Source organism: Malaya genurostris, chromosome 2 (assembly GCF_030247185.1).
Source record: "Malaya genurostris strain Urasoe2022 chromosome 2, Malgen_1.1, whole genome shotgun sequence".
NCBI lineage: Eukaryota > Metazoa > Arthropoda > Insecta > Diptera > Culicidae > Malaya > Malaya genurostris.
In genome coordinates, this window is record NC_080571.1 from 254,707,693 (window position 1) to 254,721,410 (window position 13,718).

Genomic DNA, 13,718 nt, shown 5'->3' on the forward strand with positions numbered 1-13,718 from the left:
TAAACTGGACAAGGAGAAAACTACACCAAAGGACAACGGTGCTTCCTTCACACCAACCCCAAGCAACCCCAGTACACCTGTTACAGTCACCAACAACAGTGAAGCATCCCCTTTAACGAAACCATCCAACGTATCCCCTATAGAACAAAGTACACCAGCTGCAGTTAACAACTTACCATCCAACCAACCAGCAACTGCAAACAATGTACAACAAGACGCATCTACAGCAACTAGTAACGAAATCAACAACAATACCACCGATGCGGCAATGAATGACGAGACGAACCGCGAACAAACTGCCCCTCAATCCTCGCAGGAGGAAAATGGAAGCTCCTCTCCCCCTAGAAAAAGGGTGACAACGAGACCCAAAAAACAAAAATTATCTAAAAACGCAGCTAAATTGGCCACGTAAAGCTTGTACGCAATTTGTAAAAATAAAAAGCGATTCTTCTTCAGTGAGAATCATCGGAATGGCGTTTAAAATATGCATATACACCCAAACCTCCATTTACGAACCTTATATATGTATGTATGTATGCTTACACACTCACTCGTTTGCGTATATGTGTATATATTTATACATATAAATGATCGCTTTTACTTCACCAATATTTATATGTATTAGGAAATACAAATATTTGCACACATGCGTACGCATAATAATACATATATACATATATAAGTTACGTAAATTTTCAGATAATTTTGATCAAATTTATTTTAATCAACCTGATGAATCCAGAAAAGATTTCTTTTTATATTTTCCACTATGGTATTGATCGTAACAGTGTGTTGCTTAAAAATGGGTTCATACAACGCAATGTTTTATTCTACCTAAATAACAGTAAACATGAATATCTGAATATTTCAGGAAAAACACGTTCTATATAAAAAATACTGTACGTTTCATAATTTATATGAGAATAGGTCTGCTCATTATTTCAGCCAAGAGCGAATCATATACACCCAAACCTCTGTTTACGTAAACTTTTTTTACGTTACCTCTTTTTACGTAACTCTTTTCACGACAAAAATCCCAAATAACGTAACGAGCTTACTTCGTAAAAAGAGGTTTTTTAATACAATAAAAATCGTTTCCGGCTCATTTATATTCCATGGATATTATTAGAATATGGTTATTTTCGGAACGGGTTTGATGAGTAGATGTCGGAAAACGATGTTTGAGGTGGTTCTGAATTCCAAGATGGCGACTTCCGGTTTATTGATATTCCTTGAAAACCCTTACAATATCGGTTTTTTCGGAATAGTATTTTTGGAACGGGTTTGATGAGTACATGTTGGAAAACGATGTTTGAGTGTAACGATATGAAGACGAACTGTTAGTTGCTGATTCAGGTCTGTGAAAAAGTCACCAGAATCATTTTAAAATCTAATTGTTTGACTCATTAGTTTTTTTGTGATTTACCGGAATGAAAATATGGGAAAAGTAATCAACAGTTCAGGGATTGGAATCAGCCAACGAAAACGAAAATAACAGTTTCAACAGCAGTTCAAAACTTGAATCTTTTCAAATAAATCATATTTACTACAATACTGAAAATTAAATATTAACATTTCTTTCACCAAAAAATGAACCTTAAAATATTTACATTGAAGCATTATCATCAATTTATGTATTCATTTGACAATTTGATTGTAAGTGCCAAGCTAATATCATGTTGAATTTGGAATAAAGTTCCTGAAGTTTATTTGAAACAACTTTCTTCCTAATATTGATGCGTAAAATCCATTCCGAAGGTAACAGTATTATAAAGTATTCGACAGTAAGTCATAATTACTCAAACAACGTTTACTAAGAACTGTTCTTTAAACCCGTTCCGAAAACATTCGTTTTGCTACGGGTTTTGAGAAACACCATCTTGGATTTTAAAATGACTTTAAACATCATTTTCCGACATCTACTCATCAGATCCGTTCCGAAAATACCCATATTGTAAGGGCTTGCAAGGAATATCAATAAACCGAAAGTCGCCATTTGATATTCGGAGCCACCTTAAACATCGTTTTCCGACATCTACTCATCAAACCCGTTCCAAAAATATCCATATTATTGGGGTTTTCAAGGAATATCAATAAACCAGAAGTCGCCGTCTTGGAATTCAGAACCACCTCAAACATCATTTTCCGACATCTACTCATCAGATCCGTTCCGAAAATACCCATATTGTAAGGGCTTGCAAGGAATATCAATAAACCGAAAGTCGCCATCTTGATATTCGGAGCCACCTTAAACATCGTTTTCCGACATCTACTCATCAAACCCGTTCCAAAAATATCCATATTATTGGGGTTTTCAAGGAATATCAATAAACCAGAAGTCGCCGTCTTGGAATTCAGAACCACCTCAAACATCATTTTCCGACATCTACTCATCAAACCCGTACCGAAAATACCCATATTGTAAGGGTTTTCAAGGAATATCAATAAACCGGAAGTCGCCATCTTGAAAATTGATGCTGCTTAGAACATCCTTTTCCTGTAAATACTCATAATTTTCGTTCCATAACTATCCAATATATTATACATATCTAATAATACATATACATAAGAAAAACTTTACGTTGAAAATTCCAAATAACGTAAACTTTTTTTTTTGTTCAAAATTCCAAATAAAGTAAACTTTTTTTACATCATAATTCAATTTACGTAGTCCCGATTATTACGTAAATGGAGGTCTGGGTGTACAAGTTTTCTGATTAAGCTTGTTTTCATTGCGTGTGTAATGTTGTATTTCTGATACTTTTATGATATTGTTCTCTTGCCTGTAAATTTTGAGCTCATTTCAAACAGATCCTGCACACATATTCACATTCATAGCGTACAGAGTCATTGCATGGCTAGTGCAACGATCCTACTGACAACTAAGAATCCTTTTACATGACGATGTAAAATTCTTTACAGAACTTCTATAACTGCTAATGCCACATGGAAAAGTTGGTGATTTGCTGCCCAATTGTTTTAGATGTACTCAAAGTGGTTCTACAATGATTTTTTTCGGTAAGTTACACAACCGATTTTAATACGTTTAAAACATATCTAACATAAATAACAATGCTAAAACAATTGTAGATCATCTTGAGATTTCGATAAGTTACGTTTGGGTCCGATACCAATGTTATCTATTTAGCCTAGCCTATTTTTCTGTTTCGTGGTAAGTGGAATATGGAAAAAAAGAAATCAGTTGGCAACTATACGACATCAAAGTACACTAATAATTAAGAAAACTTTTAATAGTTAGCAAAAAATTACTTTTATCAGTTGTAAGTCGTATATCATGAGAATTTCTGATTTTAGCATTATCTAAACAATTTTCAGAAGTTTCAGAATGAGGCCCACATATACGAAAAATTATGACTTGAGGAACAAAGAGGTAGAGAAGCATGAAGCGAACCGAATCATACCCGGTCTAAGGGTGACAAATCATGACAAAGGATCAAACTAATTTAAATGAAACTTCGACTGGAATACCAGCAAGCAAACATTTAATAGAAAAGATCGTGGATAGAGGGTCCTCACTACAACTTTGTTTAATTCCTTAAACATTTAGGATCAATCAGTTAGCTCAAATAACATCCTTTAAAGAGAAATTCACATCATGAAAATACAGTGCAAACTGAAATATAAAACTTTTTGGCCAATATTATTTCTGACAAATAATTGCACGCTTTTAAACAAAGTGTTGTGAATCGTAGACGAAGAATCAGAAATCATGACTTCTGGAGTATGCCTATTAGGACAAGGTTGTATGAGAAAAAGATGAAAAGATTTATTTTCTCGCTCCACCAAACTTTTCGTTTTTCTTTTGGATCCCATAATGACCATGCAAAAATTTAGCTCGTTCGGAAAAACTATATTTTCGCGCTCGAGGTTTAAAGTTTGTATGAGATTTAATATGGAGAAATACACTTTCAACAAAAAAATCGGCAGGAGATTAACCTATGAACTCTAAAACTCAGTGCATGTAATATTTTCGTAGGAAAATTAACAAGGAAGGAAGCTTTAAAAGACCGCAAAACAATCTGACGTTTGTAGAAAAAGTTATTAAAGGAAAACCGGCACATGGTCCGAAAACTGGCTCATTCCTTAATACAGTAAAATAATATGATGTGGCTTCCTTTTAATGTACTATAACGGTTGATCCGAGTTGTTTGATGTCTTCACGATAGTTACTCAGCAAAGTATAAAGATTATTTTCAAAAGACAAACCATGTTCCAAACCGTAAAGACACAAAAAAGTCATGTAAATTATTTTTTTGTCTGCATAAAATAGTACCATCTATATCTTCTAAACTATAAAAGATATAGAGTTTATATCTTCGGCAAAATTGTTGGGTTTGAATTTTTCTACAATATTGCAATATTGTAGAAAATTCCAAAATCCTGATTCTTCAAATTAAAATGTTAGACTTTTTTGTGTCTTTACAGTAAGTTTTGGAACATGGCTTTTCACTTGAAAAAAATTTCATAACAAGCTGAGAAACTTTTCTGAAGACATCAAATAACTCAGATCAACCGTTATAGCATAATAAAAGAAAACCAAATCATATTACAAGCACCAGCAGCAGTGGTTCTAGATATATTAAAGAATGAGCCATGGTTCGGACCTTGTGTTGGTTTTCCTTTGATAACTTTTTCTACAAATGTCGAAATGTTTTGCCGTCTTCGAAATTTTTCCTTCTAGAAAAATTTCCTATGAAAATAACACATGCACTGATTTTTAAAGTTCATTGGTTTTGTTAAAATTGAATTTCTCCATACTAAATTCCATACAAACTTTAAATCTCGGGCGCGAAAATATAGTTTCTCCAATCGAGCTAAAATTTTGCATGGTGCTTATGGGACCCAAAACGAACACGAAAAGTTTGGTGGAGTTGAAATCAATATTCTAACCCACCCTAATGCCTATTATGTTTTATGAAAGATTGTTTCGGGTCAATGAGTATAGGATCGTTCAAAAGTAAAATTCACGTAGGGTAAAGTGTTATAATATGCCCCCCTTAAGAAAACATTGAGATATTTCCAAGTGTATTGATATATTTTCCTCGAGAATGTAAGTATTTCATTGCAATACGGATGAGGAACATAATTTTCAATGACTCCAATAGAAAAGATGAGAATTGATTGATATAAACACATTTTCCGAAGCGGCCTCATTCTTAGTTTTTTTCGCTCGCCTCAGACATAATGCCCCAGCAGCCGTAAAATATGTCTAACAACAAATCAGTGGCATGACACACAACAAAAGACATTTTATCCCACAACAATTATGCATTATGCTTCTTGAAATGTCCATAAAGTTACTGTTTTGAGATAATCAGTATGTCAAAGAAATGGCGGATAAAACATCTATTTAGTCGAAGCAAAACCTTACATCGAAAAGCTGCCAAATGAAAATTTTAGTTTTTTCATACTTTCCTGCAAACGACAACCACCAAACTTGCATAGCAGAAAGATCCTACGAAAAGATAGTGTTAGTGATAAAACTTTGGTTCAGAAAAGTCTCCAATGCTTAAGAAAGGAAAGGGGGCATTTTGGCTAGCAGGGGCGCTTTATGAGACTTTCCCCTATTTCGTATTTTTAGTTATTTCCCATCCAGTTGATTGTTCTTGGAACTGTTGGAAAAAGATCATGATTGGTAATAATAATAACCATGTTTTTTGCGATATTCTCGTTAGGAAAAATTTACTCGGGTTTACGTTTAAATATAACTATGCATTTGCGTTTCGTAAATAATATGCACAAATTGTTTAATTAATCTGAACTGCGGTCTCATGGTTATAGCCTGTTATTGAATTTTATTTTTATCCGACTTCCGATTCCGGAATTAGAAGATAATGTGTGAAAATCTTAACAAAATGCGCACTCGATTTTCTGGGGAATTTTTAAACCGATTTTCACAATCTAAGATGCAAATAAAACAAAAGGGGGGGAGGCTAATTGATGAACAGTTTTAGAAAATAGTTTTATTTTAAATTTTCTTGTAGTTTAACATTTTAAAAATATTGTGTCAAAACTACAAACCAATCGGAACAAAACTGTTAAAATACTGCGCCCCAGAGTGGTTCCTGCTTTATTTTCGAAACGATGGTAGTGGCAAAGTCCGAACCGATTCTTTTCCAACTTGGAACATACTTTCTTGGTATAAAATGCCTCTCCCTACGTTTTTGAAATTCTTTCATGTTCATATTATGGTAGTTTTTCACCACAAAATTGGCGGAAAATTTAGCCGTTGGCGGAAAATGTAACCGTTGAAAAATCAAAATAATAACTTGAGAATGACGGAGGAGGGAGAAATAACTCGTACTTTAAGTAAATTTACGAACATTTTTGTTTTCAGATAATTCTACGTCGAGTTATCGTGTTCACCGCGCAACGTGATTCTCAAAAGAGGTTCTGAAAAATGGTCTATTATCGCCTTATTTTTCAATATTAATATACGGAAATTTAACTAAATATTCTTTAAATGATGCTTTAAAATGTAAAAAACAGTTTGAAGAAATTTGATTAAGCTGAGTCTCCATAAAATATTTAAATAAAATGTTTTTTGATTTAAATTATCCCTTACTCTCCTCTTAAAAAGCCTCCTTTCATCTAGATCCGACTTCCTATTCCGATTCTATGAGTGTCAAAACTTTCAAACCGTCATACAAAATGACGATGTAAAACCGGTACGCATCGATACGTGCTGATAAGGAAGAAAAAAACACCACCGCCTTTACTCCGTTTGCAAAGAAATAAAAGTAATTAAAATAATTACAAGAAAAATAAATAAACCATCATTAGCAGATGGGACATTGATCGATTTTCACAAAAATATAAACTCAAAAGAAATGTTATATAGTCTAATAGGAATTTCATCCAAATCCGACTTCCGGCTCCGGAATTATAGGGTGGAGTGTGTTTTAAATTCCAAACCGGCTAAATAAAGTAAAAATCTCATTAACTTGACATAACTGTATACAAATTGAAAAGATTATGTTAGTTAATACGCAATGAAAATTTCTAATTTTATTCCGGCTTGAAAAAAAAATTCTTGACAGAATCTTCTGGCGATATTTTTGATAATTTAAATAACATGAGAAAGGCATCAATACACCACTAGAAGGATTAGAAATGGTTTCTGTTCATGAATAATATATAGTATCTATGATAATAATAGGTTTCTACTAGCCGCGCTATCAGTTGTCCTCGAAAACTTTGCAGATTATTTCGTATTATAATTTGTATTTTCTTATAGGGCTCATTTGAAACTATCATTTTGCTGAAGGTGATAAGCTTCTACATCTTGGCGTTTGAGAGTTAACAGATCTGCTGAAAAGTTCGTATCGTTTCTATGAGAGGGCGCCACTAGAATTAAATCCATACCATTTTCAGTTAGTACCAACCTTCAAAAGATACGTGTATAAATTTGACAGCTGTCTGATTATTAGTTTGTGAGATATTGCATTTTGAGTGAAGCTACTTTTGTTATTGTGAAAAAAATGGAAAAAAAGGAATTTCGTGTGTTGATGAAACACTACTTTTTGATGAAAAAAAGTGCCGCCGATACCAAAAAATGGCTTGATAAGCGTTATCCAGACTCTGCACCGGGCGAAGCAACAATTCGTAAGTGGTTTGCAAAATTTCGTACTGGTCATATGAGCACCGAAGACGAAGAACGCAGTGGACGTCCAAAAGAGGCTGTTACCAATGAAAACGTGAAAACAATCCACAAAATGATTTTCAATGACCGTAAAGTGAAGTTGATCGAGATAGCTGACTCCCTAAAGATATCAAAGGTATAAAAACCCTAAAGATATCAAAGGGAAAAACCATCAACAGTGACTATTATATAGCGTTATTAGAGCATTTGAAGGACGAAATTTCAAAAAACGGCCTCATTTGAAGAAGAAAAAAGTTTTGTTTCATCAAGACAATGTACCGTGTCACAAGTCGATGAAAACCATGCTGAAATTGAACGAATTGGGCTTCGAATTGCTCCCTCATCCACCCTATTCTCCAGATTTGGCCCCCAGTGACTTTTTCCTGTTCTCAGACCTCAAGAGAATGCTCGCTGGTAAAAAATTTAGAAGCAATGAAGAGGTAATGGCTGAAACTGAGGCCTATTTTGAGGCAAAGGACAAATCGTACTACAAAAATGGTATCGAAAAGTTGGAAGATCGCTATAATCGCTGTATCGCCTCTGATGACAATTATGTTGAATAATAAAAACGAATTTTGGCAAAAAATGTGTGTTTCTATTAAACGACACGAACTTTTCAGCCGAACTGTTATATGACTTTTTCGATTTTTTGAAAGGTAATTCAAACACTAATTAAAACGATTTCACTTCAAACGTTTCCTATGTTACAACCTTTCAGAAATCGTATTAGCTTCATTTTTATCGATCTGGCATCCGTTAATTATTGATATGGTTGACTAGTTTTTTTTTTATGAAAAAGCAATAATAATTTTTTAATGATACTAAAAACTAAGTTAAGCAAAATTGTGCGCAAGAGTTCACTTGATATCTCTTTTCAAGACGATTTCCTCGTAAAACAACTCACAAAAAAGTGATTTTTTAGGAGCCACCCTACTTCACAAAATCGATGTAACTTGATCAAATGAAGAGCTAGGAAAGGCAAAGTTGATCAAAACAAAATTTCCTACAACTTCGCGGAAAATTATAATCTATTAAAAATTCAATCAAGAAAGTTAGATTTTAGATTTCAATCCAATAATGAACCACCCTAATGACCCCCTCCCCTATCAAAGGATGCACCAGTTGATTGCAAACAACTTTTGCGAAAACATCAACTATAAAAAAAGAATACTTGTTAACAAAAAATATATTTGTCACGCTAATATCCCGTTGCGGACCAATGTGTTCAAAGTAGTCGATTGCGTTCAAAACTAACGTCAAATGGAACGAAAAAAGAAGAAAAAATAATGAGCACAAACAACTGGAAAATCCGGAACATCCTTGCCATGGAAGGATACAAGTCGTACCAAGCCAGTAAACATCCGATCCGTTGCATGAATGTGAATTCCGAGACTAAAAACGTGTTTAATCCACCTAGCAGTGAGATGATACCTATTTTTATCAATCCGCATGTGTTTTTTACATGAATATTCTTCGGTGTTTAAGTTTTCATGACATTATTTTAATGACCCTCGTTTTAAGCGACAATTTGAGATTTTAATCACTCATTACTCTGTAATGTCGAAACTGCAAATCGGATCGAATTTGAATCTAGAAGTGTGATAATCGATTAAACATGCCATGATATGTAAGTTCCACTCTAGAGTTTACGGTAATTTAAGGTACTTCCAGAGCCGGTATTCAGGAACCAGCATAACCCAAACCGATTCGTATGGCCATATGACGAATAAATTACAACAGTTTTGAGTTCAACTTTGAAGCTTTTCGGGATTGTCATCTTCTATATCGGTTTGAATTTTAAAAATTCATCATCATGTAATTCGAGAACCGGAAGTCATAATTGGATAAAATAATTATTTTTGTATATCAGTTAAGACATCTTTGAGAGATCATAGCACGAATTAAATTTTTAGGTGCCTTCTGATCGACAACTGAATACCACTAAAACTGAAAAAAGTTATTTTTTTTATCGACTATCCAAATCTGCTAACCCGATAAACCTGATTAAATTATGTGGAATAGACATTTTTATACAATCCCCGAAACCGGAAGTTGGATCTGACTGAAAAGCAAGATGTTTTATAGAACTTTGAAACTTTTCATTTGAATCTTAGATGATTCTTAGATTTCATTTGCATCTTAGATCGGTTCAGCCATCTTCAAGAAAAATGAGTTACACAATTTTGATTTCGTTTCACATATCATCCTGTAGTTCCGAAACCAGAGGTCGGAACCAAACATAATGCAGGAACTTTGTTTGGGAGCATACGACTTTTCGTATGAATCTGAATTTGTAGAAAAGAAATTTTCCGAGAAAATTAATTGAAGTTATTTGTCACACACGCATTTGCTGATCTCGACGAACTGATTCGAATGGTATATGGATGTTATGTTGTTCCAGCATTTATTGCTGTAAGTAGTTTAAAACAAAATAATTAAAAAAAATTCTGCCATCATCTGGTTTATATATGTCATATTCGAACGATTATGTTGCCAAAAACGAGCCGTGCCAAAATCGGTCCGAGGCTAAATGTCATGAAAAAGAATGCTGTACACAATCCTTTTGGTTCTTAGAAACAATTGTATGTAACAGTATAAAAAATCGTGTTTTCCGTTGCTCCCAAGCATTTCTTTGTCATACAGCGCTCAAAACTCCTACTGCTGGAATAGGGGGAAAAGTCGCTTACAGAAAAATTTCGATATCTCCGTTAAAAATGGACGGATTTTAACAATCTATGGCTTGTTGGATAGGTATTACCGTGCGGAATCTAAGTCTGAAAACATATTCTGTTTTCAAGGTCAATTGTGACAGATACTGTCAAAAAACTGAAAATTTTGACATAAAACTTTGTATAACTCAAAAAGTAAACATCCGATCTCAAAACCATTCAATAGCGTTTTGGGTGACGGGGAGACCTTTCATTTGCGACTAGTTTGATGAAAATCGGTCCAGCCATCTCTGAGATCTCGACCTCTTAGTTGACAACACACATACGGACACACACACACACACACACACACACACACACACACACACACACACACACACACACACAGACATTTGCTCAGTTCGTCGAGCTGAATCGATTGGTATATGCCTCGGAAAAATTTTCGAAAGTTTGAGCGAATTCTATACCTATTTTTTATATATATAAAAATAGGTAAAACACAGATTTTATGTACGATAAGATAGTACTCAGATTTAAGTTTGAACAATGATTTTTATTACTCTAGATCGTATCAGTCAAATTTTTCTCACCACCAATTGACTCCCGAACATAAATGAATAAATATTTCAGATCAAAGATAACTTTAAATGCATAATGCCGCCCGGATATAATCCGTTCATTTTCACATCTGTTTTGGCTACCATCTTCTGACGGGGCCCAAAATAAGAAACGCTCCAGTATCTGATTGATGGTTACCAGATTAGGTCGCAAGAGAATGTATTTCCGCTCCTGTCGATGACCTTGTATCGATTTGGAACATACTCACGCAAACCATAGTTTGACGCATGCCACAGCCTTATGGCGCGAAAAATTAAATCATCAGCTTGTACAACAAAACGGAAACCAAACTTCTACTCTTCGGCTAAATAACACTCCATCTCCGAATATGTTCACCAAGAACACTATGGAAAACAATGAGGCCCCTCTGAATGTAGCCATAGTTTACCATTTGCTGAAGTGCCAATTCATCAACCCAGCCCACATAAATCTGTCACTTCAAAGCCCGATTGTGTTGTTTCCGTGAATTGTGCAAACAAATCTCACCTCGCGATCAATGACTGACAGAGACCGTTCAATTTAGAGCAAGTCCAGTCCACGCCTCATTTAGATCATCCGGCTTGGGCAGCTACCCCAAACTTGACCTTAGAGCTTAGACCGATCGGCTGTCTTGCGAGTAGGATTTATCTTCCAATCAACACGCGGCTGACCCTGTTCGCCCATCCCTGCTCGGTGCTCTCTAAGTTCTATTGTTTAAATGATCGACATTTATGTTGCAGATTCTTCAGAAGTTGTTCAACATGCTCATTTATCCACTTGAGTGGCTGTATTATTTCTGAGTAACAACACAGTAGTATTGTAACACTGTTCTTCAACCGGTCAGTTTTTGAAATTGAAAGCACAGCCTTAAACTTTCCCATATTCCATAGCTTTGATTACTCAACAACGGAATCGATTCACATTGGTGCGAATGCAAATGTGTACTTGAAAGTGATTGCTCTTAAGCCGAACAGTTTGTTCAACTAGAACGGAACAAGGTGGAGTACGATTTTGCCCTTTTACTGGTTGAAAGGTTGCAAGGATGCAAAATGTTTGACATTTTACCAGCGAACAGTGATGTTCTTCAATTGAGTGATTACAGCACAGAACATAAATGTTAAATAATGCGATTACCAGTGTCATTTGAGTAATAACTAGAAAGCTCCTCCGTCGGTGTTGAACAGTCGTTCGCACCGCACGCGTATAGCTCTTGGCTCCTGGAATTTTTTTTTCTGGCTACCTAGAGTTTCATTGATTCAAGGCTTCAGTCTTTTTCAAGGCTACCTGAATCACTAACTAAGTGACTAAGTGATACAAAGAGTGATATTAGAGTGACTAAGTGATACAAAGAGTGATATTAGAGTGACTAAGAAATTAATCAGCCTTTTTTAAGGCTAGCTAGGAGTCTAATCGAAGACTAATTTAGCCTAGTTAATTTAATTTAAAATTTCATTAATTTCAAAAATGCCTGCGTCCAACCGGAAAGGCAACAAGCCTAAGGCTAAAAATAATTCAATACGGAATAAATCACAATCCGTTATTCAACATTTTTCTAATAACATTCACGATCTTATAGAATCTGAATGTAAAAATAAAAGACAACGGACGGATTTCCCTACCGTTGATCCTATGCCGTCTAACAATATTTACGAGATTCTTCCTGAATCCGATTGTAGCGACATAGAAGAAAATTCTTCAAAAATTCCCAAAATGGACGCTTGTCGTTCTGGGAAGAAACATCAATCTATGCCACCAGTGACGGTGATGATTTCCGACTTCAAAGCATTCCGTACTGAGCTTTCTACTTTTCTCCCGGAAGTAAAAGTCTCATTTCAAATCGGACGAAGAGGAGAATGTCGAGTCTTGGTGGATGGATTGGAAGATTACGAACGTCTTATTCGATATTTGTCCGAAAAACTTCATAAATTTTATTCATATGATATAAAATCAGACAGACCCTTCAAGGCTGTCTTGAAAGGATTATCAAATGATCAAAGTATTGATGAAATTAAAAATGAACTAAAAGAATTGCTTGGTTTTGCCCCTTCCCAAGTAATACTTATGAAAAAAAGAGCGAATGGTACTTCTAAACCACGCTCTGGAATTTCCCATGAACTTTACCTAATACACTTCAATCGAAGTGATGTAAACAATTTGAAAACTTTAGAAAAAGTACGTTTCATTTCCCACATTAAAATTCATTGGGAACATTATAAACGGCATAATCGTATTGCAAACTTAACGCAATGTCGTCGTTGCCAAGGCTTCGGTCATGGAACCAAAAATTGTCATATGGATATACGGTGTTTGAATTGTGGTAAATCGCATTCGAAAGACGCTTGTCCAATGAATGAAACCACTGATAAATTTTCATGTTCAAATTGCAATGGAAATCATAAATCCAATTATTTGAAATGTCCTGTCAGGGAAAAAATTTTAAACGCTCGTTCGCTTAGACAACAAGTCAAATCAACGACCTTAAATTTACAGAACATACCTGAAAATTCTTCTAAGGCACCTGCCAATTCGTCTTCTAACGAAAACAATTTATTGACAGGTAGATCGACCTCGTCATCATCTTCTTCTAATTTCACTTATGCTGGTATATTAGGTAGAAATCTATCTCCTATTTCTTCTAATGTAAATAATCAAAACACAGGACCGCCTTGCAGTTCTTCTTCTAACGAAAACAATTTATTAATAGGTAGACCGGCCAAATCATCTTCTTCTAATGGCAGTCTACCTACAAATATTCCTTCAATGCCATTCGCTTCTTTAAATGAAGTCGA